The sequence below is a fragment of the Sceloporus occidentalis genome, unplaced genomic scaffold, assembly GCF_023333645.1.
Source record: "Sceloporus occidentalis isolate IW3139 unplaced genomic scaffold, rSceOcc1.0.p SCAF_7, whole genome shotgun sequence".
Taxonomy (NCBI): domain Eukaryota; kingdom Metazoa; phylum Chordata; class Lepidosauria; order Squamata; family Phrynosomatidae; genus Sceloporus; species Sceloporus occidentalis.
The window spans coordinates 55,719,576-55,745,702 of record NW_028316987.1 but is presented as its reverse complement, the minus strand read 5'-3'; the positions used below and the strand labels follow the sequence as shown (position 1 = coordinate 55,745,702).

General features: G+C 39.0%; 1 long non-coding RNA gene across 1 annotated transcript; it reads left to right on the top strand.

Annotated features, from left to right (window-relative positions):
* Window positions 1-353: 353 nt before the first annotated feature.
* On the top strand, window positions 354-7,440 carry LOC149309768 (uncharacterized). Its single transcript, XR_016281850.1, has 3 exons — window positions 354-1,799; window positions 3,630-3,693; window positions 6,871-7,440. It is a non-coding gene; the product is annotated as an uncharacterized LOC149309768 (long non-coding RNA).
* Window positions 7,441-26,127: the final 18,687 nt, after the last annotated feature.

The following is a 26,127-nucleotide window of genomic DNA, read 5'->3' as shown; positions in this document are numbered from 1 at the left end:
GTGATGAAGTACACAATGGCTTGTGTGATTCTGACTGGAGTGCTCAGCTGCAGGTCTTTTTAGGATTCTGTCTAGTTCTTCCATAGTTATCCTACCTATTCCTAGTTTTCTTCTGATTTCTTGACTGCAGTCTCCATTCTGAATAATAATAATAATAATAATAATAATAATAATAATAATAATAATAATAATAATGTTTATTTATATTTCCAGCCTCTCCCAAGAATCGAGGCAGGTTTACATCAATAAAATAATACAATAATACAAATACAATTGATAAAACACTAATACTGAATTTACCACATTCCTATTACAGTAGTTCTCTAATTGCTGTTTTGATCCAAGATATGGGAACTCTTTTACTCTTTCGATTTCTTCATTGTGTAGGTCCCCCGTGGTCATAATGTTTGTTTTCTTTATGCTCAACATTAAGCCTGCCTTTTCACTTTATTCTTTAACCGTCTTTAATAGTTGTTCCAAGTCGAAGTGATATATAGGACCTCTGTATTCAAGGTTTCTATCCAATATCAGTTCAGCTCTATGATCATGCCGCACTGGGCATGTCTGTAATTCCCTGAATAATCTGGGCTGTCCCAGGAGTATTGTAGCCCCCAAATTCACCCCTTTCCTTGCTCTCTTCCCCCAGTGATGATGGGTGACTGCCTTACCAAGTGTTCATTGCTTGGTACCACTGCTGAGGTCAGAACAAGGTACCCAGCTGGGCACCTCTTCTGACCTCCATGCAGCTTGCACCTGCAGCAGTGGCATTGGGTGACAAACAGGGCAGCCAGCCATCATCACTGAACCACCCCCCCCCCCAAAAAAAAAACCTGCAGCAAACGGTGAGTTATGGGAGGAAGTCCCAGATTGGGTGCAGGTGCCATAAAGACAGTCTAGACCTGATTAGGATGCAATGTGCACTGGAGGGGGGGGGGGGAGACTCAGGGCAAAATACCTATGTAGACAAGGTTGTATGCCTCAACATCATTACAGTGATCATGGCAATGTGTGATAATGACCCATTAAAATTTTGCCTTGTGCTAGAAATGATGTTTGCTGTTAGTTTTGTACCAAATAGGAGATAAGTAGCCCTCAAGACATAGGATGGCATAGCCAGTGGTGCAGGATCATGAGATTTGCAGTCTGAAGGGTCATAAATTTTGCATCCCTGCTTTACAGTACAAAGCACAATGAGCCCAAATGCCTTTGTCTTCCTCTGCAGACATTCTTGAAATGACAACAGGAGGGACTGCAGAAAAAGACTGAGATATTTGGGGTGTAAGGTAGGTTTCTGCAGTTCTCTTTTGGGGTGGGATAGTTTTGTATGTTTTGATGCATTTTGACGGACTTCTGCATGGCTGAAAAAACATTTGGTGGTTTGAGGGCTGGTGGTGCATGTTAGGGGCCACAAAAATAGGGCCAAGGGCCTTATTTAGCCATAGGCCCCAATTTGCCCACCCCTGTGTCATACTGTCACCACGCCGTCTCCTTTAGCCAGACATTTTGATGGTAATGAGGCTGGACTTGGTAGTTCAATGAAAAGTAGCTGAGATATTGTAGGTGAAGCATTTGTTGTTTGTGTGCCATTCAAGTCATTTCAGACTTATGGATACTCTAAGGCGAATCTATCATGGGATTTTCTTGGCAAGATGTGTTCAGAGGAGGTTTGCCATGGCCTTTCCTGGAATATGACTTGCCCAAGGTCATCCAGTATGTTTCATGGTCGAATGGGGAATCGACCACTGGTCTCCAAAGTTGTAGTGCAACATTCAAATCACTATGCCATACTGGCTCTCCAGGTAAGTCATTTACAAGCACATTAATTTATTAGTACATTATAAAGAGACTCCAGCTCCTTTGCTAGGAAAGTGGAGGTATACATAAGGAGGCCCAGCACAGCTCAGTGGGGTCCCTGCTCTGTGAGGAGAAGCCAGAGAGACATCTGGGGCAAAGTCTGGAAAAGATATTTGGATGGCACCTCCTCCAGCCAATAGTTATGCTAGCTGTGGGGAATTCTAGGAGCTTTTGACCACAAAGTTGTATAAGTCTGCAGGTCTACACACATACACTCAAAAGCACATTTGAACACTGTGTGAGACCTCCTTCTGAGTGACTAGTTAAAACTGCTTGGAAAGAGTTTATTCTGCTATTCTCCTTTGTTTTTCATTCCTTGAGGAAAAACACCATCGAGGCTGATATAGATACACTGAAAATCTTTTGTGTGAAGGCTAATTCCCATGCAATTTGTGAAAGCACTCCAAATGATTGGCATGCTGTTTAGTAGCAACACTTACCCCACACACACACACACACACATATAAGAGAGAGAGGTTTCAGGTTCAAAATACTTCACATATGTTCAGTGCTCAGCAATCTTCACAACAGACATGTAACAGATGTTAGTTTTACCTTCATCTTTCATTCTGTTGGGTCGGCAGAGATGAGAATCAGCTAATAACAATAGATTGCCTTATTGTTCAGAGTAAGACTAAATGGGATACATCTGCTCTGTAGAAATAATGCTAACTACCATGGCTCCATCCTACAGAATCCTAGGATTTGTAGTTTGGTGAGGCACCAGTACTCATTTTGGCAGACAAGGTGAAAAAGTTTGTAAAACTACAAACCCCAGGATTCCATAAGATGGAACTACAACACTTAAAGTTGTGTCAAACCACATTATTTCTCTTGCTGTATTTGTTTCTTTCATACACATATGCACTTCACCTAAATACCTAATTTGACTGCACTTGTCCATAGTTTTGCAGGGGTGCATCTACCCTGTAGAAATAAAGTAGACTGACACCACTGTAACTGCTGTAGCTTCATCCTATGGAATCCTGGGATTTGTAATTTTTACAAGGTCTTCTCTGCCAAAGAGTGCTCATGCCTTACAAAACTACACATCCCAGGATTATGTAGAATGGAGCTATGTCAGATAAAGTGTACAGTGTACCTGCACCATGAGATTGTTAAGTGATGCCATGATAATTTATCAGCTGTTTGAGAAATGACTCACCAGTGCCACATGCAGAACTTCACTGCATTGTATTATTATATTTTGCATTTATCTTATGAATTCATACCCTGCCCTTCAACACTTAAAAAAAATCCCAGGGTGGCTTAGAAAATCGTGCAAAAAAGCAGCAGTCAAGTCATCTGTATAACATCTGTAGGCTTTTCAGAAGAGCTTTGGGTTTGAAATCCACTAGAATTCTGTGAAGAGTTCTAAAACAAAGTACAAACATATCTGACAAACTAATGCATACAATGTGTCTGGCATTCAAAGGCCAAAAAACTAAGCAGTTAGCCCCATTGAACACAGTGAGGTTTAGATCTGTGCAAACATGCACAGGGCACATTGTAAAATACTATGGAAAAACACTGGTTTTGTAAAAAAAAAATTTAAAAGGTAGGTATAGCAGTGTTTGGTGCTGATGTTAATTAGGCTGATACAATTAAATTGCTTAACTGGAGCCTTTGGGGGCCAAGCATCATAGAATAGTCCCTTCTCCTCTAAATTTATAGCTTACTTGTGGAAGTAATCTATGTGCCATCTGTAATTCATGTTGGTCGAATAACATTGCAGATAAGGTATTTTCTGATGGGATCATTTGCTTTCATTTAAGAATGGAATGTCACTTGAGACTTCGAACTCTTCTTCAGGATGAAAGCATGGCTCCCAGACCCATGGTAAATATTCAGTTCTCAAGCAGAGAAAGAGACTACCAGATGTTTAATCACTATCTGTATGTTTTTCCTAAGGGGATACCAGGCTACAAAAAAAATACTCTGGCAGTTGGAAAGATCCTTTTAGCAGTAAATACCTGTGTAAAAGATGCAAGGCACTAAGCACATCTTCTTAACTTTCCTTTTCTAAAACTTTAGATATTTTCCACACAATGCTGCAGTGTCTGGTATAGAATTGCAGACAAAAAAAATATTGAAGAGTAGTTTGTCATCCACTGTTTGTTAAATTTTTTCAACAATGACTTGAAATATATTGCTTTATTTGTTAAACAGCATTAATTAAAAGTAATGATTGCCATTTCTCAACACTTCAATGTCTTATTGGCCATTTATGATTATTTAAAATGACATTTTAATTTACCAATTTAATATTTGTTAATAAACTATATAATTAGTACTACTTAGCATAGTAGTGTCATAACAGTTCTTAATAGTGAATCAATATTGAATCCTTATTCTTTAACAATTTAATGCTGATGCATTAATGTTAAGGCTAATGTTCCCAACTTCCTATTGCAAACTTTTAAAAAAACACAACTTAGGTTTAAAAGAAATGTTCTTAAAGCCTTGATCCATTGGCTGATAACATATACACATGACTAGACTGTTCAGTTCTTAACACCGAATTAATATTGAATCAATATTCTTTAACAATTTAATGTTGATGCATTCATGTTTAGCCTAATGTTCCCAAATTCCTATTGCAGCCTTAAGTTTAAAACAAAGTGTTTTGTGAGCCTTGCTCCATTGGCTGATGACATACACACATGATTAGACTGAATCCAGATTTAGGCAGGAACATCTGAGCTGAGGAAGCACACTGTGGCTGTCATTCTTTAATGGCATATGCAGTCATAAGTCAACATTACATCAACATATGTTGGGGGTGGGGAGACCATTCTTCTGCACCAACCAAAAGCTCCCCTTACTGTAGAGCATTTGCACCCCCCTCCCCAGACACAACCATTCCACATCAGACAGAGAGTATGAGGGTGTAAAAAGCATGTCCCAAGAGCCAGATGCAAAATGATTACATCATCCACTGAGAGGATCCCACTGGACCTTAGCTACTGATATAATCATTTCACATTTGGTTACAGTGACATAGCCAGACACTTCTCTGATCTTCCTGCCTTCCTCTGCTGTACTCTTCACCAGGCCATGAGAAGGTGAGCTATGGTGGGTCTACAGTAAGTCTGGGGATCTGTGAATGGCCAGATGTAGTACAGTTTGACATGCAGAACTGCTATCCTATGCTGTGCCATACAGGATGCCAACCTGTGATTCACTTTCCCAAAACCACTCAATCAGTGTCCTGAAATTCTACAGAGAATATTGGATGAGTCTCCCAAATAGTGTAGGTTCTGGTACAGGAGGATGACAGGGAAAGTGGGTAGGTGTTGCACAAAAGCCTACCCCATTCAGGAGAGTCCTCTGCTTCTGTGTAGCATTTTCTGAAGGGAAGGGAGTTGTTTATTCCAGCTCTGTTGCATGTTTCCAGTCCAGTCTGGATACAACTCAATAACTAAAACTCACTATGGTTAAGGATGTACTTTCTGAGCTGAATCATCCTGTATCCAATGCAGTACAATAGGGCCCAGATGCAAACCACAATATGGCTGCAAATATGCATGCAGTTCTGTAACTATAACAATTGTCCATGTATAAGCCTGGATCTGCATCTGTTCAGCTGGGAATGTCAGTGTGGTATTTAATTGCATCTTGACTCTTTTGCGGTCAGGTTCCGATGATAATCTATTGTTTTACACAACCAATTAAAGAAAAAAGACATGTGTGAACAAAAATTAAGCCATTCTATAGCTCCACTGTAGTCACAAAATTAAATTAATCCCATGGAAAATTTGTAGTGCTTGGGGTATTTTTAATTGCTTTGAAATTTCACAATCAAAATTATTTCAACTTTCTCAGCGTTCCCCCCTTATGTTTTCTCCTATTCTGGCCTTTGACTACCCTTTGCATAAGGCATTTCCTTTCTCTGAGAACTAAATGCTGGAGTTGAAATAAATGTATACTTTCTGTAGAGCATAACTATAAACCCATAAATGGCTGGAGTGTATATCACATACATTATTGCAAACTTTAGGCAGGACAAATTAACTACAGTGCTGAGGCAGGCACTAAACTATAAAACACGATTACATACTTTTTTCCATAACCATGCAATTTATTCAAAACTGCCTGAACTCCATATAAGGTCACTTGCATGTACAACAACTGAAATGGAGATTTCATTTATTTTAAAGGGACATCAATCAACCACTTTTATGCCTTGAAGTCTACAATACTATGTGCATTTATTGGATAGTGGGTTACATGATCATTAGCATGATTTCCAAGGCAACTGGTAGGCAAGTGCTTTATACATCATTTGAAAAAGTAATTTTTTGAACTACAGTACAGTTTTCAGAATACCCCAGACAGCATGGAAGATTCTGGGAGCTGCCATCCAAAAACACTCTAATTTTACTTTGCTTCCTGCTCTTGCATTATTTATTTTACAGTCTCTAGCCTGATGAAATTCCTCTGGAGAATTCCAAAGCTTGCACATAGTTTTGTGACATTTTGTTTAGCTTAACAAAGCATTGCCCTGTAATAGATTTGGGGCTTTTTTTAATGACCAGTATGATTACTCTTACTTTGTGCATTGTTTTCTTGTATGTGATACAGTTATTTGTCTTATAAAGAGATACAAAGAGAAAAGCAGTGGGCCCATTCACATTGCAGAATTATAGTAAGGGTCAAAGTCCACTCAGCCTAGTTTAGGGGGAGCTTGAGGCCCGCCCCAATTTCAAGGTCCATGACTTGCAAAGCAGATGTTGTACCACTGACTTGTGATCCTTCCCAAGCATTAGTTCACATTTGGCCCTTTCAGTTATAGCACTGCCTATGACTCCAGCAGTGGTGATGAAGGCATCCTCTGGAATCCTGGGATTTTTAGTTGGGTTAGGCCCAGGAGCACTATGGCTGTGAATTCAAAATGTCTCTCCCTAAACTGCCAATCCCAAGATTCCAAAGAATGGAAACATGGATGTTAAAGTGCAACAATAGTGCTATAACTCTGCTCATTGTCTCTCTGTCATTTGTCTTTCCTTTTCTTAGACTGTACAGGTGGTTTTTAGCAGGACTTTGCCGCAGTGGAAATGCTTCACTTCATGGAAATTGGGACACCTAGTTTTTTCCATTGCCCCCTACCTACTACAGCCTTCCACACCAGATCCCTTTTGTTCCTGAGGGTCTCTCAGCCTGTAGGGGTAACTTTGCAATGACAGATGGGGGATTCCTAAAATCAGATGACCCAACATATCCAAATCTCCATTAAGGCTAAGCATATTTGCTGAGGGTGCCAACTGCGAGATATGCGTCGACCTTGCAAAGGGCCTTTTCCATCTCAGCCCCACAAATTTGGAACACCCTTCCTGATGAGCTCCGCTCCATCACCTCCCTGGATCTCTTTAAAAAGAGACTCAAGACCTTCTTTTTTCGTCAAGCTTTTCCCCATGTGCCTTGATATGTGTGGTTTCTCCCCTGATATGTATCTTGTACCATTGATTATCAACTCAGCTGGCTTTGATATGGTTTTTATGGTTTTAAATTGCAACTGAATTTTTATTATCAAGTTTTAATGTTATGTATATATCGTGTTGTTATTTTTGATTATTGTATTTTGTATTCTTTGTTGTGCACCACTTTGATCAGTTTTGGAAAAGTGGTATATAAATAAATAAATATTATTATTATTATTATTATTATTATTATTATTAGTCTGCATTGTAGAAATAATGCAGTTTGATGCTATTTTAAGTAACCTATGGAATCCTGGAATTTGTAATTTAACAAGGTCTTTAGCCTCCTCTACTAAAAAGTGCTGGTGCCTCAAAAACTGCAGATCCCAAGATTGTGTAGAATGGAACCATGGCAGTTAAGGTGGTGTCAAACTGCATTATTTCTACAGTGTAGATGCATCCAAAGCCTATATTCAATATATTCTTTAGTGATAGGGATTTATATCATTTTTGCCTGTTAAACCCCATAAAGCATCTTGAATGTTGACCATAATGATATATAACTAATAAACAGTGAAGTAAAATACACAGGCATGACAAATGAATATTTCATATTTACAACTATCTTAATTTTACTCACAAATTGCAATTCTATCACGTGTATGATAAAACTGTGAGTAAAATTAAGATACAATAAGTATACAAATTGTATGTGAAGATCCACATGCAGACAAATTCACCACTAAAAAGAAAAGAAAGCCTTCGACTTCACAAAAAGAAAAGAGTTAGTCCTGATGATATCACATAGTTAAATAATCAAAATAACCAAAAAGGACCTGGGGTTGTTGTGTATTGCTCCCCTCACGTTAGATTATTTGATTTAGATGTGGAAAACAGTTTATAATCCCTGCTCAGCCCTTCTCTCTCTGTCCAATGTACCTCAGCAGTGGATTGCTGCAAAGGGAAAATGAGATAATTCCCATGTATATCAGCCTGAACTCCTTGGAGGCAGGGTGGGATTCAGACTAACAGAATACATTCATAATGAAGTCTTGAACAGTGGAGTCATGTATTTATCTCAGATCATTGTCCCCAGATGAACCAAAGGTTCATATGCTGCTTTTAAAAACAAAATCATTTTACTTTTGATTTATCCTCTAATCTTTTTCCTCTCTGGCCCTGATTGTTTTGCTGCTGTTGTTGTGTGCCTTCAAGTCATTTCTAACTTATGGTGACCCTAAAGCGAACCTATCATGGGGTTTTCTCTGCAGGTTTCTTCAGAGTGGATTTGCCATTGCCATCCTCTGAAGCAGAGAGAATGTGACTTTCCCAGGATCACTCAGTGAGTTTCCATGGCCAAGATGGGATTTGAACCCTGATATCTAGAATCATGGTCCAATGCTCAAACTGCTATACCACGCTGGCTCAGCCCTATTTGTTTTACACCTAAAATTAATGTTAGAATTTTGTCTGGTGTACCAGGAGGCAGTTTTGTGAATCTATGGCAGAATAGTTGTACCTCCTGGGCATAAGTCAGGACCCTCACTCCACATTAGAGCAACAGGGAAGCATAGCTACTGCCAATGAAACACCACTTGCTCTTGATGCAAACTGACCCCACATCAATTCCTGGCATCTCCATTTGTCCTGGGTCTGCAGAGGTGAAGTGACCTTGTGCCTTGGCTGGAAGAGCTACTGGGAGGCTACACTCCATGCTACTCAGAAAGAACACGGAAGAGGAAGGCCAAACTTGCCCCATCCATCAACCTGGGACAGCCACAAGGAACTTGCCTTGCCCCTCCCTGCCAGAAAGAACAGTTGACTCCAACTAATATTTTTCCTGAAATATGCAGATCTGGTCATATCTATCCACCAGTGAAGCAGGGGCCACTGGGAATTAGCACTTCTTGCTCTCCATCCCAACAGAGACTAATGTGGCTCGGTACATCAACCAGAGAAGAAAAAGCTGCAAGAAGTTTGCTTTGCTCTGCAGAAAGAGCACATACAAAGTTGCAGTTAAGAATTAGACAGTGGAACTCTCTCCCACAACAGGTTGCATTGCCTGCCCCACTCATTGCTCTCTTTTCACTGGGAAACAAAGACCTTTTTTTCTTTAGGCGGGTTCTTGACTCTTAACTCATTATGGGATAAGAGCCTTTTAGTTAGATGTGCTGTCCTTTTATATTTTCTGCTGTTTTTAAAATGTGCTGTCAACTATTTTTACTAAGTGGTTTTAATAGAATTGTTTATTTAACTGTTTTCCCACCTTTATATTAAAATATTTTAATTGTACATTGTTTTAATTTGTTTTAAAGCAATCCTGTGTGCCAGGAGAAAGGTGGGATAACTAATTAAGAAAGAAAGAAAAACTAGCTTCCAAATGAAATAGCTTCCTCTCTCCAAATCCCTTTCCTTTTGTCATATGTTATAGATTACAACTGATAACAGTCATTTTATTTTTTTAATCTTTGTAAACTATCCTAAAAGCTCATGATTTGGATGAAGAATAAGATGAAAATGCTTTAAATTGCAATAAAATTTCCATATAGAATTACACCTATTTAAAAACTTGTATACCTAACCTTTGGCAAGGTATGCTTCTTATTTGTGTCATGTCTGTCTTGGACACATAGGTAACAACTGTTCCTGCTAGTGTGATATTACTAGCTATGTCCCTGCACTGCTATAGTAGGCAGTTATATGCATTTCTATGGAGAGATTATGATGTACTCAATCAAAGTTATGTGTACGTTTATATGTGCCATAGAGCATGGGAAATGCACCTGAAAAGGTAGAACCTGCAATCCCTTGCCATTATGAATTATCTGAGCTGAAACATTAGACTTTTGTGCAAATTTTAAAGGTTTATGTTGCAACTAACTTTGAGGTTTCAGGAAAAGTGGGGATTAAAATAGGAATAAATACCGCTAATATTTCCTTGCCTTTGGCAGTAATTACTGGGTAGTCCTGTAACTCTAGAGGAAACATCTAACATTTCTCTCTCCAATATTCAACAATTGAAGGGTTCTTTTGCTTAGAATATGCAACGTTTTATTGGCACACTGCAATACTGGATATGTGCCCAGAAAGTAACCTAATCCTTTCACCCCCTGGGGTGGTTACCTCAGCCACCTAATACTTTTCCTTACTGTTTTATGTAGACTGTTCAACGTGTTGCCATTGCCACACCATCTCTGGTACCCCCTTATCATTTCATTTTGCCAATATTGGTGATATTTTATCCGATTCATTAGCCTTTGCAACCTCCCTGAGCGCTATTCCTCTTTGCACTTTTCATTGTTGACCTACTTGCTTGCCCTTCAGGTTGTCATGTCAACGGCAAATCCTAGAATCACAGTTAGAGAGGTTTTCTGAAGAAATGCACTTCACAGTAACCAAGCTGCATGAAGAGAAAACTCAAGCATTGCAAAACAAAAGAACACTGTGGCCCAGATCGTTCAGTTCCCACTTAGCTCTTTTCTTTTCTGGGAAAGCTCTTTGATATCCTGTACAATAATTTAAAAAAGAGGACCAAGGGAAAACTTTTCTCATTCAGCCGTTGTTGTCTGCCAAATATATCCATTCTCTGATGCTGGAGAAACTGCATTCTAATGTCCCTCTCGATCACCATATACCTCCTTCCTATTCCTACAGAAAGACTACCCTGGAAGTTCATCTGAAATGTCACAGTAGTATCCAACAACTCAAAAACCTGTTATGTTGGGTAGGGGGATTCAGAGAAAGGTCTTCCTTGCTAACCCCAGCTCCTGCCAACATCTGTGGAATAGCATGGGACAGACAAGAAATATTATGCAGAAGAGGCCAACTACAGATTCAGAAATTCTAGTAAATCTTCCCAGCACCCAGTAACTAAAGAACATTTGAAATTCTCACTCAGACTGAAGATCTAGCACTGTGGGGCCCTACCACACACCCTGCAACATTTCCTAGATGAAAACTTGGGTGTGTCTGGCCAAGTACCATCACAGTGCAGTCAAGGCAACAAAAGTTATTAATGACGAGAGACATACAAACTAGAAAAGGCTGCGGAACTTTGCTTTGTGCCTAAGTTTAGTGAGAAGGGCAAGATTTTACAATTTGAACTCAGTTTGCAGCAATTAAAGTAAGAAGAAGAAAAGGAAAAGTAGGGGCAAGGAAAGAGAAACGGGGACATTTTAAAAGCAGCTGAAAAGCAGGATGAAAGAGAGTGAATTGGGACTGTCCCTGACTATCCAGGAAAATCAGAAGGTGTGCTATCAAAGTGATGTACTGTAAATTTATATATGTAATGTGAGAGAGAAGAAGGATGCACTTGGGTGGATGCAGGAGGTTGTGAATATGTCTACTTGAGAGACAAGGTGTTCCTGGCTGACTTAAGGGCATCATTATAGATGATAGATATAGGATACACTGATGATGACTGGAGACTGTGCCTTTAAATCTGTGCCCAAATAAACTTTTCAGTTATCAGCCAGATATAAGCACCTCTTCTTGGGTAGGGTTTTCAAGTAGATGGCAGCTACCCAACTCCAGGAATTTTGAGGGGAAATGTATTTTATTTTATTTTATTTATATCCTGCCTTTCCCCCAGCATGAGATGCAAAGTGGCCTGAAATATTTTAAAAGCACAATAAAATGTTTTGAAAACCCTCTTCATACAAAAGTTAGAACATGAATAAACTGAACTTCTATTTAAAAAAACACACATTTAAAACAGCATTAAAAGTAATTTAAAACATAATAAAATAGAAACACTACACCTACCATTAAAACAGATGCTCAAACTCCATTTGAGTTTGGCTTTTGGCTCCGTTTTGAAGCCAAAATTGTTTTTGGTCACAATAAGTCACCCCTAGGTGAGAGACAGGATGTATATCCCACTGGTGATTTTTCTAGAAGCCCTAGTTTTATTTGTGTTTTTCTGTCTGCCTTCTTTATTTCCTTTTGCAGGTTTGGAAACAGAGCCATTGTATTTTGGTGATTGCAAAAAAAGGACACTTGTGTTTGACCTCATCACATTAATGCAATGGGTCATTAGAGGGCTCTAACTTGTCTGTGGAAAGTCAGTGTGGGGTTTAGAGACACTCATCTTTAGTTCTCCTTTTAACTTGATCCAGAAGAAATAGTGAATGCTCTCAAAATGTTCCAAAATAGTAGGCTGGCTAGGAGCTTCTTCTTCTTCTTTTCAAGAAATCAGTGTAATAACACAAACTGGACTGAGCCTGATTTGGATAGGAATATTCTTTGGAAGTGCTGCATTAGGCTTCAGTCTAGCACATGGATAACTAAACACACTTCTGGTCATCTCTACCATAAAGAACCTTTGAGTAGTGATCCTTTCTGTGAAAAACCTGATCATTCCATCAAGGTCAGATTAAGGTGGTTGAAGCCCTGAAACAGCTACAAAATTAGGGCCCCCTTCCTCCACAAGTGTGACCTAGTCTAGCAGTCTTATTGCACTAGAAAAGAAAGCTGATATCAAGCTGGAGAGTACTCCATTTCTCCATACCTTACCAGAAGACATCGGTTATACTTCAATTTTCTTCCTGCATTCATGTCATTTATGCAGCAGCTTTTTCCAGCTAGACAAAAGACTTGCTTTGAAGACCATCTCTCATGGGAAGACAGCTGAAGCACTACAGTGTCATGCAGTAAGGCATGGAGAAAGAAACTTCTCTCAAGCTCCATGTCAGCTTTCTTTTGTAGTACAATAAGACTCTTGGAAGCAGAAGCATAAAAGATAAACAATTTCAGTGAGACTAAAAATGGTCACAAAGCAGAAGTTTATATAGAGCCAGCATGGTGTAATTGTTTGGGTGTAGGACTATGACTCTGGAGACCAGGGTCTGGTTCAGAATAGATCATCCAGGTTATTCAATGGAATGAAATTTGTAGATCCAGTCTGTTAGCACACCTTGCATACCCTGGGTTCTTTTGGAGTACAAATATTTGTATGGAGAGGCCATAAGCATGAATCTTGAAAGGTCAGATGACATTTAAGTGAAAGTCTGATGACTGGTCACAGACCTAAAGGCATGTGGAAAGAACCTCTGTAACATTATGGCTGTGAATATGTCTGCTTCCCCACCTCCTGCTGTGTGCATTTCCGCTTGAAGGTCACAGCCAAAGGTTTGTCAAGTCTAAAGCATTAAGCCAATCTTTCTACCAGGCCCCGTTGTACTTTCCCACACCTGATCCTATCCAAACTCCTTGGGGTTGTCCTGATCTTATTACGGCTTGATTAAATCAAAGTCATTGCCATGAACCAAAAATATTCCTTTTGTAATTCTGTAGTTAAAACCATCAATCAGGTGGGAATCCCATTGTTTCTAGGATTCCTGGAAAATCCATCCAACTACCTCAAGATACTATATAAAAAGCCTGCTTTGTCACTCACATGTTGGCTCAGTCTGAAACCAGTCAGGAATGCTGCTGGATTTAATATTGACCCTTTTTGATGTTAATCAATAAACCTAAGTTGTACTTCGCACGCTGAGCTTTCTAGTTCTTGGATACATAGGTGAGATCTTGCTATTGTTACTATAGTCCTCTCACTGCTCCCCACTGAATACAACTCGTAGGTGCCATCTTGGTAACCTAACAATTTGGGTAATAATTCAGAGGGCTCCTAACATGAGTAATTAGATGACACTTATTCCTTGTTTTTCCCCTTGAAGTGTATATACACACACACACACACACGAAGAGAGAGAGAGAGAGAGAGAGAGAAAGAAAGAAAGAAAGAAAGAAAGAAAGAAGCAATGGGAAAACAAGGGAGGAGGATGAATGGAGAATGATGCCGTGTGAAGCCTCCATAAAATTCAGTAAATGAGACAGGACAGTGACATGATCAAAGCCTTGGATGGAACAACTCTTAATCTGGGAAACTATCATTCATTTCTTGGTGCTGTTGTTTTAAGCAGACAGAGGATGTGGGTCACTGCTAGGGGAGGGTGATGGGTAAAGACAGGAACTCTCCGACTTTGTTTTCCCTCAAAGATCAAATTAAAGTTCAGCTAAAAATAAATGCAAACAGAAAAAATGGGGGAAGAAAGAAACATGATTATAAGTATATATATTTAAGACAGAAATTCAGAAATCGTGATAGCAAATCATTACTGATTCAAGAAGGTAGTTGGAATGCACCCCAACAAATCCACTGCAGTTGCAAATTTTCCATATACCAATGAAGATATTGTTTACTTTTTAGAGCAAAAACTTTTAAGAGACTTCAAAAGATGCAGACAGAGCTTCACATTAGGACGTTTACTTTCATTATGTTAAATACTGCATTCTAACCATTCCCATATCAACTTTCCCAAATCCCCAAGTGAAAATTCTATGAAAAGTACAGGAAATTAACAAATGAACTGTTATATTCTATCCCAACATTATGACCAAGAATGTTTATCTTATTAGGTTTTATTTATCAAAACGGTTGTCCCCTGTGCTCAGTCACTAGTAGTATCCAACATAAGCAGTACATGTATTGGATGTAATATAATTTGGCATTCATATGTTTTGCTGTTGTTAACTGGCATCAAGTTGACTTTGACTAATGGTGATCCTATGAAGAGATCTTCAAGTCACCCCATCTTCAACAGGCCTTATAGACTTTTTGGCAAGTTTCTTCAGAGGAGGATTTGCCATTGCCAACCTCTAAGGCTGAGAGACTGTGACTTGCCCAAGGTCACCCAGTGGATTTTTGTGGCTGAGCTGGGATTTGAACCTTGCTCTCCAGAGTCATGGTCCAATGCTCAAACCACTACTCCATGCTGGCTACATCTAATTAGCTTCCATGATCAGATGGGATCTGGTGACTGTGGGGTATAAAGGGCCCCCAACAGAGAGTTACTGGAACTAAAGTGTATTTACAGAGAGGAGCAGATTCTCTATGCCTACAGAAAAAGCAAGACACAGATGGGAATTGTCTGTAGGGCATACACAAAAAACCCTGCCAACACAGTACAATATAGATTATGTTCAGGTTTTCAGAGACTCAACCTGAGTTGTTCAGCAGAAGTATCAGGCCACTGTGCTTGTTTAAATTGCTACAGAGAGACACTGAAAAGACAAAAAAAAAAAAAAAAAAGGGGGGGGGAGCAAGGTATATATACCTACATTTTTACAGAAGCTTTCAAGTGGCCTCTGGAAGGTTCAAAATGTTTTTGTTCACTTAGGCAAGGCTTACTTGACCTGGTTGGTTTATTTCACATGTGCATATTGTTAGCTCTAAACAACAGGTTTGCTGAAATGTTGAACTGCTCTTTTTTGGAAGGAGAAGAACCTATCCTTATTCTCTCAGTTCAAAGACATAGCAGTGTTGATCTGGAAAACAGTATGCAAAGGGATCTTGTAGCACCTTTGAGACCAACTGAAAAGAAGAAGCTAGTAGCATGAGTACTTTCTGAGGAAATAGACTCAAGTCTATGAAAGCTCATGCTACCAGCTTCTTTCCTGCAGTTAGGGGCTGTGCACACTAGTCATAAAGGCCAGCCTGGGGATGGAGTCGGAGCATGGTGTCCACATGATGCATGCCCTGACTCTGCCCCCAGAGCAATGTTACACCACATGCCACTCCACACAGCGTGCGGTGTCATGGCGCTCCTCTGGCGCTGCGTCCACATGACACAGCACCAAAGGAGTGCCTTAAAGCTGTGGCGCTGAGGCTATCGAGCCCTTTCCAGGGTGCAAAAAGAAGCGTGCCATTGCTGCAGCCTGATCTGGCATAGCTGAAGGCAGCTGCAGGCCACCCCTTAGGGTTGGTGTGCACAGCCCCTTTGTCTCAGGGTTGCTACAAGATCCCTTTGCATACTATTCTTTCCATGTTATTTCTGCTTCTGGTACTAAATTTTCTATTTATGAAAGGATGTCCAAGAATGAATCTGCTTTGTCTGATGTATTTCTGTATTCAAGAACATGTGATCTTCAAATATATGCTGAGTACATTGATGGTTTAAATAACGGAGATAGTCTGCAATCTGGATATTAGCATGGAGTGTAACATGCTTTGAAGTAGAGCACCATTCCTAGGAAGTGGTTTTATACTGAGTTGGACTTGTGTCCATTTAAACCAAATGTTTTCAACTTTTCCTGCCAGAATTTCTAGCATAGGACTTTCTCCATCACCTGTTATTGATTCTTTTAGGCAGAGATACAAGGAATTTAACTAGCACCCTTCTGCTTGAAAAATAGGTATTCTGATTCATCCCCCAAATAATTTTATTATATAGTATTACTTTATCAACAGTGCCTTCATGGAGTGGGGGGTAAGAGGAGGATAGGAAGGCAAATGGACAGGCAGACATGCTATATCAAAGTTTCAAAAATCTGACAATTAGCTTCAACAGATTAAGAAATTAAAAATGGGATTTATATTTGATACTATGCACAGATTAGTTAATAGACTGTGTTAACACTGGAGAATTAATTTGAGCATCTATAGGTGAACATATTGGACTAACAATAGAATTAAATAAAGGAACAGGGATATGGCCATGATATAATGCCTCAACTTCAGCTAGGGAAACACAGCTTTTCGAGGGCAGAAAATGAGTTCAGATTTTTTTTTTCTGGTGCACAATCCACTGCTAGTCTTTCCTCTCACTGGAACCAGATGTGATACTTTATTTGGGATACCCTATAAGCTGATTGCATTAACTGGCTTAAAACCACAGCATCCACTACCCTCGTTTTACTTTGGCTTTGTGGGTCTGTCAGAACCACAAGCACCAGCTCCATTTTTCATTCTTCCAAATAATTCCCCTCTCCCTAACTCAGTAATTGCCATGAGTAGACACTGCTAAGTGCATGACAGAGGCCTGAAATACCATTCCATGCTTCCAGTCCAAATTGTAAAAAGTGCAGTCACAGACACACACACAAAGAGTGCTTCAGTGAAAGTAATAAACAGCTGCATTTCTCCTCCTTCCTCACTTAGCTTCAAAAGGAACACACAGTACTGGTGGGAAATTAGCCAGCAAGAGTTCACAGGGACCCATTCCAAATGGTATTCATGCACAAGAAAAAGGATAAATGCAGTAACAATGTAGAGATTTTGGTCCTCCGTGTGTGCGTGCCTTCAAGTTGCCTGTCACTTTATGGCAACTCCATGAATTTCACAGGATATTCTTAGGCAAGGAATACTTGGGGGCAGTTTTGCCAGTTCCTTTCTCCAAAATATAGCCTACAGCACCTGGTATCACTTACTGTGGCCCAAATTTCCTCTCTGACCTTTGTGTTTACATGTAAAGGGGGCCAGCAGCTCTACAGTCTCAGTTTGCTGTCTGGTCATGCATCTTCAAGACACTAAAAGGAAAATAACTCCATCCAATAAATGTTCTGGTTGGGTATATTCATAGCACAGAATACAATGAGCAGAAAACATGTATTAAAAAAGCATTATCCGAATCCTGGATCATATTATATAAAACACCTGTCAGATTTGAAAGAGTTTTCCAAACTTCATTAAATCCTTGGATGAGCAGCTATAATGTTGTGGAACCCTCCAGAAATTTCTGTGTCACTGGAGTTGTGATAATGGCAATAGAATATAGAGAAGCAATGTACTAGAAGACAGGAAAGTTTTCTCCTTGACCAAAGGAACAATTTCATGGGGGTGGGAGACAGGAAAGTTCCTTGCTATTTATTTTTTAGAAGTAGGGAATGGCAAAACCCATAGTAGACCTCTGGGCTTAATTCTTAATTCCAGTTAGAGGTTTAAAAAAAGAAGTCCATTTTTTCCTCCATATTCGCTAGGGTTAGGGGCACAAGACCCCCGTGAATATGGAAAAACCACAAATAACAAAAACATCATGTTTTTACCTGAGAGGCCCTCCAGTGCAACTCTGTGGTCAATGTCCGACAGAACTGCACTGGAGGAGCTACAAATGCCTAGTAGAATATTCTCTCTATGAATCTCTAGGTCTTTCAGTGCTACCTTTACTTAAAGTTGACCACAGAATTGCACTGGATGACCTAGATATTCCTAGAGAGAATATATTAATGAAATCCATGAATAATCAAATCCACAAATATCAAAGCCACAAATATGGAGGGATGAGTGTGTAATACAGTTCTTGTGTTTTATTTAAACTGCAAAAATCTTTGACTCCAGTCACTAAGAATTTCAAATTGTGAGTGTTGCTTGCTTTAAGGTTGCTCTGTACAATGGATTTGCAATCTGAAACATGGAGCAACAAATACATTTTACAAACACAAAATCCCTTTCTTTGAGTACTCCATTGTTCAGCAAATGGAACTGATGCTTTTAAATTTGTATTCACATATGTAACACACAATTACGAATCTGTTACCTTTCAGAAATTAATGATATTGTAATATTGGTGGAAAAGACACATTTTTATTTAAAATAATGTTTCTGTTTCATCACTAGTGCCAAGCTCTTAATCTGGAAGAAAAAGCAATACAGTGAGTACAATTATTTTCCTGAACATCAACAAACAATTAAAAATTTACTGCAGCATTTTTATTTTTATTTCTAGTGGCTTTTCTTTAATGTTGGTATTAGGGGATTAAACGTCTTGATTCTCAAGTATTGAAATGAAGCATTTTCAGTCAGAAATCTGTTGGAGCATCACTTATTTGGCTTCACTGTCTCTAGACAAGTGGTTCTTTGTGATTTTCTCTAGGATACTGATGCGTGCACAGCAATTTACAATTAAGCCAGTGAGCAGAATACCGCAAACCAGATGTGCACAGCCACAGTAATTGGACAGGCAAACTACAGGAAGAACAAAGAAAATAAAGCCAAAACTTTGCTTTACTTTCAAGATCACTTGCAAGTTAGCACAGCTGGCCAGGGATTGGCTTAAGCAATGCTGTGGCTTTGTGGGATATTCTATAGTGTCATACAAAAGAACCATCTGGATCGCTAATATCTGAATCTACCATTTCCTGTCTGGGTTATCCTGCAGGATTGGAAAATCCTGCAGCCACTTCCTAACACGTAGCTCAGTATGGTGTTTTCAAGTACTTATTTACAACACTGTCACTGACTAATTTGGAAGAACATCATACTTTTTCCATTAAATCAAACATATATATCTATGTCCATTTTCAAAACTGATCAGGCAAGAGCTTGAAGAAAGTATCAGCTCTGGAGAGTCAGAACTCACCAAAAGAGAAGGACCTCTACAGAAGATCTCAGAGCTCTTAACAGGCTCATAAAGCGAGATCGTTCAAATAACCTGGATCCAAGCCATATAAAATTATTTCTCACTGACAACATAAGCATTGCATACTTATGTTAGCTAGCCCTCCATATACACAGATTTTTTAATCCATGGTTTCAACCATCCACATTTTAAAAACATCTTAATTCCAAAAATAAAACCTTGATTTTGCCATTTTATATAAGGGGTACCATTTCATTTTGACATTGCATTTGATGGGATTTGAGTATCCACAGATTTTGGTATCCATAGAGAGGCAGGGTTCCTGGAAACACATCCCAGTGGATATCAACGTATATTCCCTGAACTATGAGCTCCAAACTGTATGAAGGCTATTGTGCATTTTGGAGTGGGTCAGCTTGTATTTTCAAAATGATGAATAAATCTTTATTGCCCATCCAGAATACCCAGGGGCAAATCCATTTGAAACAATACTGTTACCTGAATGCCATAGTCCTAGGAGGTCATCTACAATTAATATTTAATATAGGAGAATTTTTTAGCTCAATCAAAAGCCTTGCAAACTGGTTCTGGGGGAAAAAAACCTCCAGAGTGCAAATTCCAAGTTGTTTTATTTATAAATCAAAAGGAATCACCGATCATGCAGACACTCTCTTTCACATACTTTCAAGAACTAACAAAATGAAAGGTGGTAGTGACTTAAGCGGTTGCAGAGACTGATATATGGATGCCAGACGCACAACTCCAATCGGGGGATATCAGGAAGTGAAATGGTTCGGCAAGCTACCTAGAGATCATGGTGTGGCCAGCAAGCTGAGAAGTGAAAAGGGTTTGTCTGATCTCAAACAAGACTGAATTGTTGGCGCCTAGGCAGGCATATTTATAAGGTAAAACCTGTCCCTGAGCAGAAATCAGTATTTAAGTGAAGTTTCCAGGAGAGAAGAATGGGAAGGGAAGTTGTGAATGTCTGGACAATCAGTGCAAAGGTCTTTTGACAAAGGAGTATCTCTCCAAGGGGGAAGTATTCTTATATTTTTGTTCACTTGTAAACACAAGATCTATCACCCACTATCACTCCTATCAATGAAGGGATTATGCAAATTGTATCTTGATATATCTATCCTTGGCTGTGTGCTCTTGCGTTCCCTCATGCTGAGTATCCTGGATCCCAAAATATGGTTCCAGATCTCCTTATATGACATGGCTAGTTTCCCCACACTGGGGGCGCTTTCACAGCTAGTGCCTCAAACATCCCTTTTGATATCAACTTAATATCAGAAAAAAGGGGGGTGGAAAGAGGCTAGACCTTGGGGTAACAATACCTACAGACCATTAAATGAGCTTCATTTGCATGTCTACATATGCTTCCTCCTCAGAACATCTCAAGACATCATCATACAGCTGTCATGACTTGAAGATTAAATCTTTCCCATTTCTTTTCAATGACTTATTTTGTAACATCATGCAGAGATGTAGAGATCTGAATATCTCAAATGCTTCCATACAATTTTGTACCCTTTTTTTGTTGGCCTAATAAAGGTATAACTGAAATATGGATTTTTAGAAATACCAACATGGCTACCTACTTTTTTCAGAAAATGTAATAACTAGGTAGTTCAGAACCAAGGCCTGCATATCTAAACCAGTAAGTATGGACAAGCTGGTTTTAAATTGATTTTTATTTTATTTTTATTCTGTTCTATTTGCTACAATTAGTGTAGATCAAACACCTTATTGCTTTACAAAAGTAAGCCTGAGATGGAGTGACAGAGAAGTGGCTGTCTGCTTACCTCTCTGCATGCCCTCTAAGCACTTCTGCTCTCCTTCCAGAGACAGCGAGCCATAAAAGTGCGCCTTTTGCCAAATGGATTTTCCCAGTGTGTCCATCTTCCTTGGGAAGAGAATGGAAGTACTTCAAAGGCATGCAGAGAGGTAAGCAGAAAGCTGCTCTTACTTACTTTTCTGCTTACTTTTGTAATGCAATAAGTCTACAAGTATCAGAAAATGTTACAGTGAGATTGCATCAGACTAATGGCACAAGGATGCATCAAGATCCCAACTAGTCTTTAGAAGGGATGGCTATCCACCAGAAAACTGGCAAGGAAATGCACATCATGTATGAAGAACTGACTTAAAACTAGACTGCCATGCTTACTCTCTTCCCAGGCATCGATGCTAAAGATACCAAGACTGAACCTTAGATCTCAACAATATAAAAATATTATTTTTCTACTAAGCTTCTAATTTCACTCTTTAAATAACTGATTAATCCAAAACTTAAAGTATATTTTTATTTTATGTCAGTATGATAAATGTCATCCTACTAGTCCAAGAACACTATCCTATCTATGTGTTCTATGTGCTCAAGACAAGTCCAGTTGAAATATCTAAATGAACTACACAGCTCATAGAATCTTCTAAAATATCACCATCCTAAACTCTGACATAAGAGACCTTTTTCATCTTCAAAAGGACAAGGCAAAGAACTCCATTTTATGTTTGACAAACACTTAAATGAAACTTAAACATTTCCTTCAGAGAGCTAGTTGCCTGGGGCACTAGTTATCCAGAACATATTTAGTAATGTCTTCCTTTGATTACTCCAAATGACCCAGTTTCAGAAAAGCACTTAGCTACATAATTTTAAGTCATCATGAAAGCCAGTCAAACTTTTTAATTACTGGCTCCCAGTGGTCTTCAGGGGATGAAAATGGCACTGTGGGAGTGGTCCCCAGTAAAATGATCATTGCCAAAGTAGAGGCAATTTTGAAGTCGAAGGCTTTCATGGCCGGCATCCATAGTTTTTTGTGGGTTTTTTGGGCTATGTGGCCATGTTCTAGAAGAGTTTCTTCCTGACATTTCGCCAGCATCTGTGGCTGGCATCTTCAGAGAAAGGCAATTCCCACCCACCCCCCTCAAAAGCTGCTTGGTTCCAGCAGGCATTAGAAAAATGGCATCACTTCCTTTTCTTTTCTCACCATTACTCCCTACTAATCTTTCCATGGTGATCAGGATGTGGAAATAATACCACCTTCTGCTCTTCTCCTGCAATGCAGTGGGCAGCCTGGCTGGCTGGTTGACACATTAGGAAATGGAAGAGGCAGTAAAAGTTGAATCTCCATTATCCAGAATTCCAAAATTCAAAATACTCCAAAACCCAAATCTTTTTTCATGGGTGGCTGAGATAATGACACCTTTGCTTTCTGATGGTTCAGTGTACACAAACATTGTTTCTTGCACAAAATTATTTTAAAATATTACATAAAATCACCTTTAGGCTCTGTGTATATGAAACATAAATGAATTTTGTGTTTAGACGTGGGTCCCATATCCAAGATAGTTCATTATGTACACATCTGCAAGTACGGGTATTCCAAAATCCCTAACACTTCTGGTCCCAAGCATTTCAGAAAAGGGATACTCAACCAGTAGTAGATCTCAGCTAGAGGACTCAAATTAGCAAGGCAGATGCTGAACAACAACCAGTCCCACAACCACCCCATACACAAGGTCTCACTGAAAAAGAAATAAGTTTACTCTTTTTTGTAAAACATGTTATGTAAATTTACTTGGAATTTACTTGATTATTGACAAGCACATGGTCTAACTAACAGAAGAGAAAGAGAGAAGTGAAAAATTGCTGAAGGTTAGAGTGAGGCAGGAAGGAAGTGGATGTGATAAAACCATACACCCCGGATGTCTGAAGACATGTAAATTAACAATTAGCAAATACAGTTAGCCCTCTGTATCCACAGATTTTTCTCCCACAAATTCAAGCATCCCCTGCTTGAAAATATTTTTAAAATATATAAATTGTGATAAGCAAACCTTGATTTTGGCATTTTATACAAGAGACACTATTTCCATTGTATTTAATGGGACTCAAGCATCCACAGAATTTGGTATCAACCAGGGGTCCTGGAACCAAACCCCAGCAGATGGCAAGGCTAACGGTATAGACATTCAAAGGCTGCTAACTCAAAAAAGGCCAGCAGCATCTGAAAGTCTGAAAACTGGGGGAGGGTGACTCCCAGCAATGAAAAGCACCTGTAGATGATGGTCTCGCAAATAGAGATCTAACTAAATTGGCACAGTTTACAAACAGGTCTAGATAAGTTTGTGACTTCCTCACTGGCCTTCATTACTACACTGGCTTTGCAGTGCTGTTGCCTCTGTGAAGGTAATTATTAATGGTCATTTTTGAGAAAACACTGTAAATAATCAAACCTAATTTAGTTCAAAATCAAAATAAATGCTAAGGTGGATCCATATCAGAAGTGCATTTTGATTGCAGGTCCATTGCAGTTTTGAAGCTTTTAACTCAAGTGCATTAATTTGACCAAACTTTGTGGTTTAATACCTCTACTTTCTAGCTCAACAAATGGAAAAGAAGATTAACACAAAATATCATGTTTGTGTATCTCAGTTATTTAAAAGGGGTATAGGAAACTTAGTGTTGGTACAAAATTATCTTTCATCCCACAAACTTAAGTTTTTCTTTAAATCCTATGCTCAAACAGCATATATGTTTTGTATCAATCAGGCTCTAACAGTAGACTGTTACGGCTTAAGCCAAGATAGAACTTTTTGTATAGCTACAACACACACATGTTTCCTATGAACTATTAATTCTTTGTTACTAAAGATTCCTGGTAGGGTGGGGTTAAAAGCCTTTTCTGTAAGGCTTGCCCAAGCTAGCTCAAATAAAATAATTGCACTGTTTATATGAAGGAGCTATGCCTCAAAGACCTTGATTCTCCATGGCCTCTGCAAAATTTTCTGCAGCTGTTGTATTCAGCAGTATGGGAATGATTACAGTTGCCAGGATAAAGGTAGACACAGTGAACTATAACTCGTACAATGTATTTCCTCCATCTAAGTATACTTAACTTTACAAAGTATCAGCACTGTTCATTAACATTCATGTAATTTTCTGAAAATGTCAAGACATTCTAGCCCCATGAAGACTGCATCCTGTATATTTGCGTAACACAATATTTCTACCTACACACATCTGAGAAAGTCAGAAATTCACATTAGCGCCTCAGGTAAAATTAGAGTTGCCAGTTTGGGAGAGATCTAGGCTTTGAGGTTCTGGGCCAAAACCTGAGACCTAGGAATGATGTCATTAAGCTTGTGCATTTAGTACCAACCACAATTGCTCACAACTTGTAATTTAAACACACAGAGAATATATTTTCCTGTTTGGAAGGTAAGAGATAAGTCTTACCTAAAGGGGATGTTCTCAAATCAAGGTGAAATGAGGAGATTGTTCCTTCTCTTACTTTGGGGAGATGGGGTAAGAAATATTAATCTATCCTATTTGCTTCTTGACAGAAGGTGCTTGCAGAGCACAGAAGATGATGAACCTGGCATAGCAACAACTGGGAAGGAAAAACAAAGATAAGTATAGTAAATACACACCCCTTCCCCCCGGAGAGTCTTTTCAATTTGCGTCAACAGTTCAATTCATCCTTGCAACCTGTAGTAAAATGTTGCTATCCTAGCCGAACTGGAGAGTTACAGCCCTTTCGTCTTGGCCAGAGCTAAGTCCCCCAAAACTGAAGAATTCACATCCTTGTCTCCTGCCTGGAGATGACCCACAAAACATGGACAATTAAAGCAATCTTTAAAATACCATTAAACTACTTAGAAGACATGAGAAGTATGATTTGTTGAATGCTGTCACATAACCTCAAAGTGCAATAATTAACAATAATACAAATCAGCACTGTTAAAAACAGACTTTTCTCATGTAAAGGATGAATACAAACTTACAAGACTCTACAAAGATTTCATGTACTTTGTACATTGTAGTTGAGGAACTGTTCTATCCTTTACACTGCAGTTGCTTCTACATCCAATAAAAGTTTAAGGGTCTCTGGTTAAGAGCTGTTCTTGCTATTGTTCAAATTTAACATAAAATTTAAGTCTAGCAATTATACTGATAATAACTAATCACAACTTAAAGGCATAGCCGTGTTAGTCTGGAAAATCAGTACCGAAAGGGATCTTGCAGCGCCTTTGAGACTAACTGAAAGAAAGAAGTTGGTAGCACAAGCTTTCATAGACTTGATCCTACTTCCTCAGATGCATGTTTTTGTTTTGATGCACAAACATAACTACCACAATCATTACACATATCCGCTGGAATTCTATATGACTTTTTTTATTACCTAGCTTTGTATAACCTCTCTATGTAGCAGAGGTGCTAATAAATCCTTTTATTGAATTATACGTAACAGGACCCTGGCAAGAGATGGATGTACATTGCTGCACCATGCACATAGGTGCATGATGCATATGGTTGTACACTGTACAATGATGTGCACCATGCACTAATGAATATCAATCACTTATGTGCATGACACACTGATGTGCATTATTTACTGGTGCACAGTGATGTGCATCAGGCACTCTACCATCTCATATATATGAATGTGGATGTTACAAAACTGCCCAATTATAATTCCTTACTGACATGAAACCAGTTACAAAGATGGAAGGCCCCAACAGCATTCTGGCCATCATTATTATTTTAACCATATTCATCATTATTACTATAAAGCATATTCTGTGCTCTCAGAAACCAGTTACCATGAATACAGGATAAATCCTTTCTTTTATTGTTGTCAACTACCTTCAGGTTGGCCCCAACTCATGGTGGACGAGATATCTCCAAGAACCCTGTCCTCCAT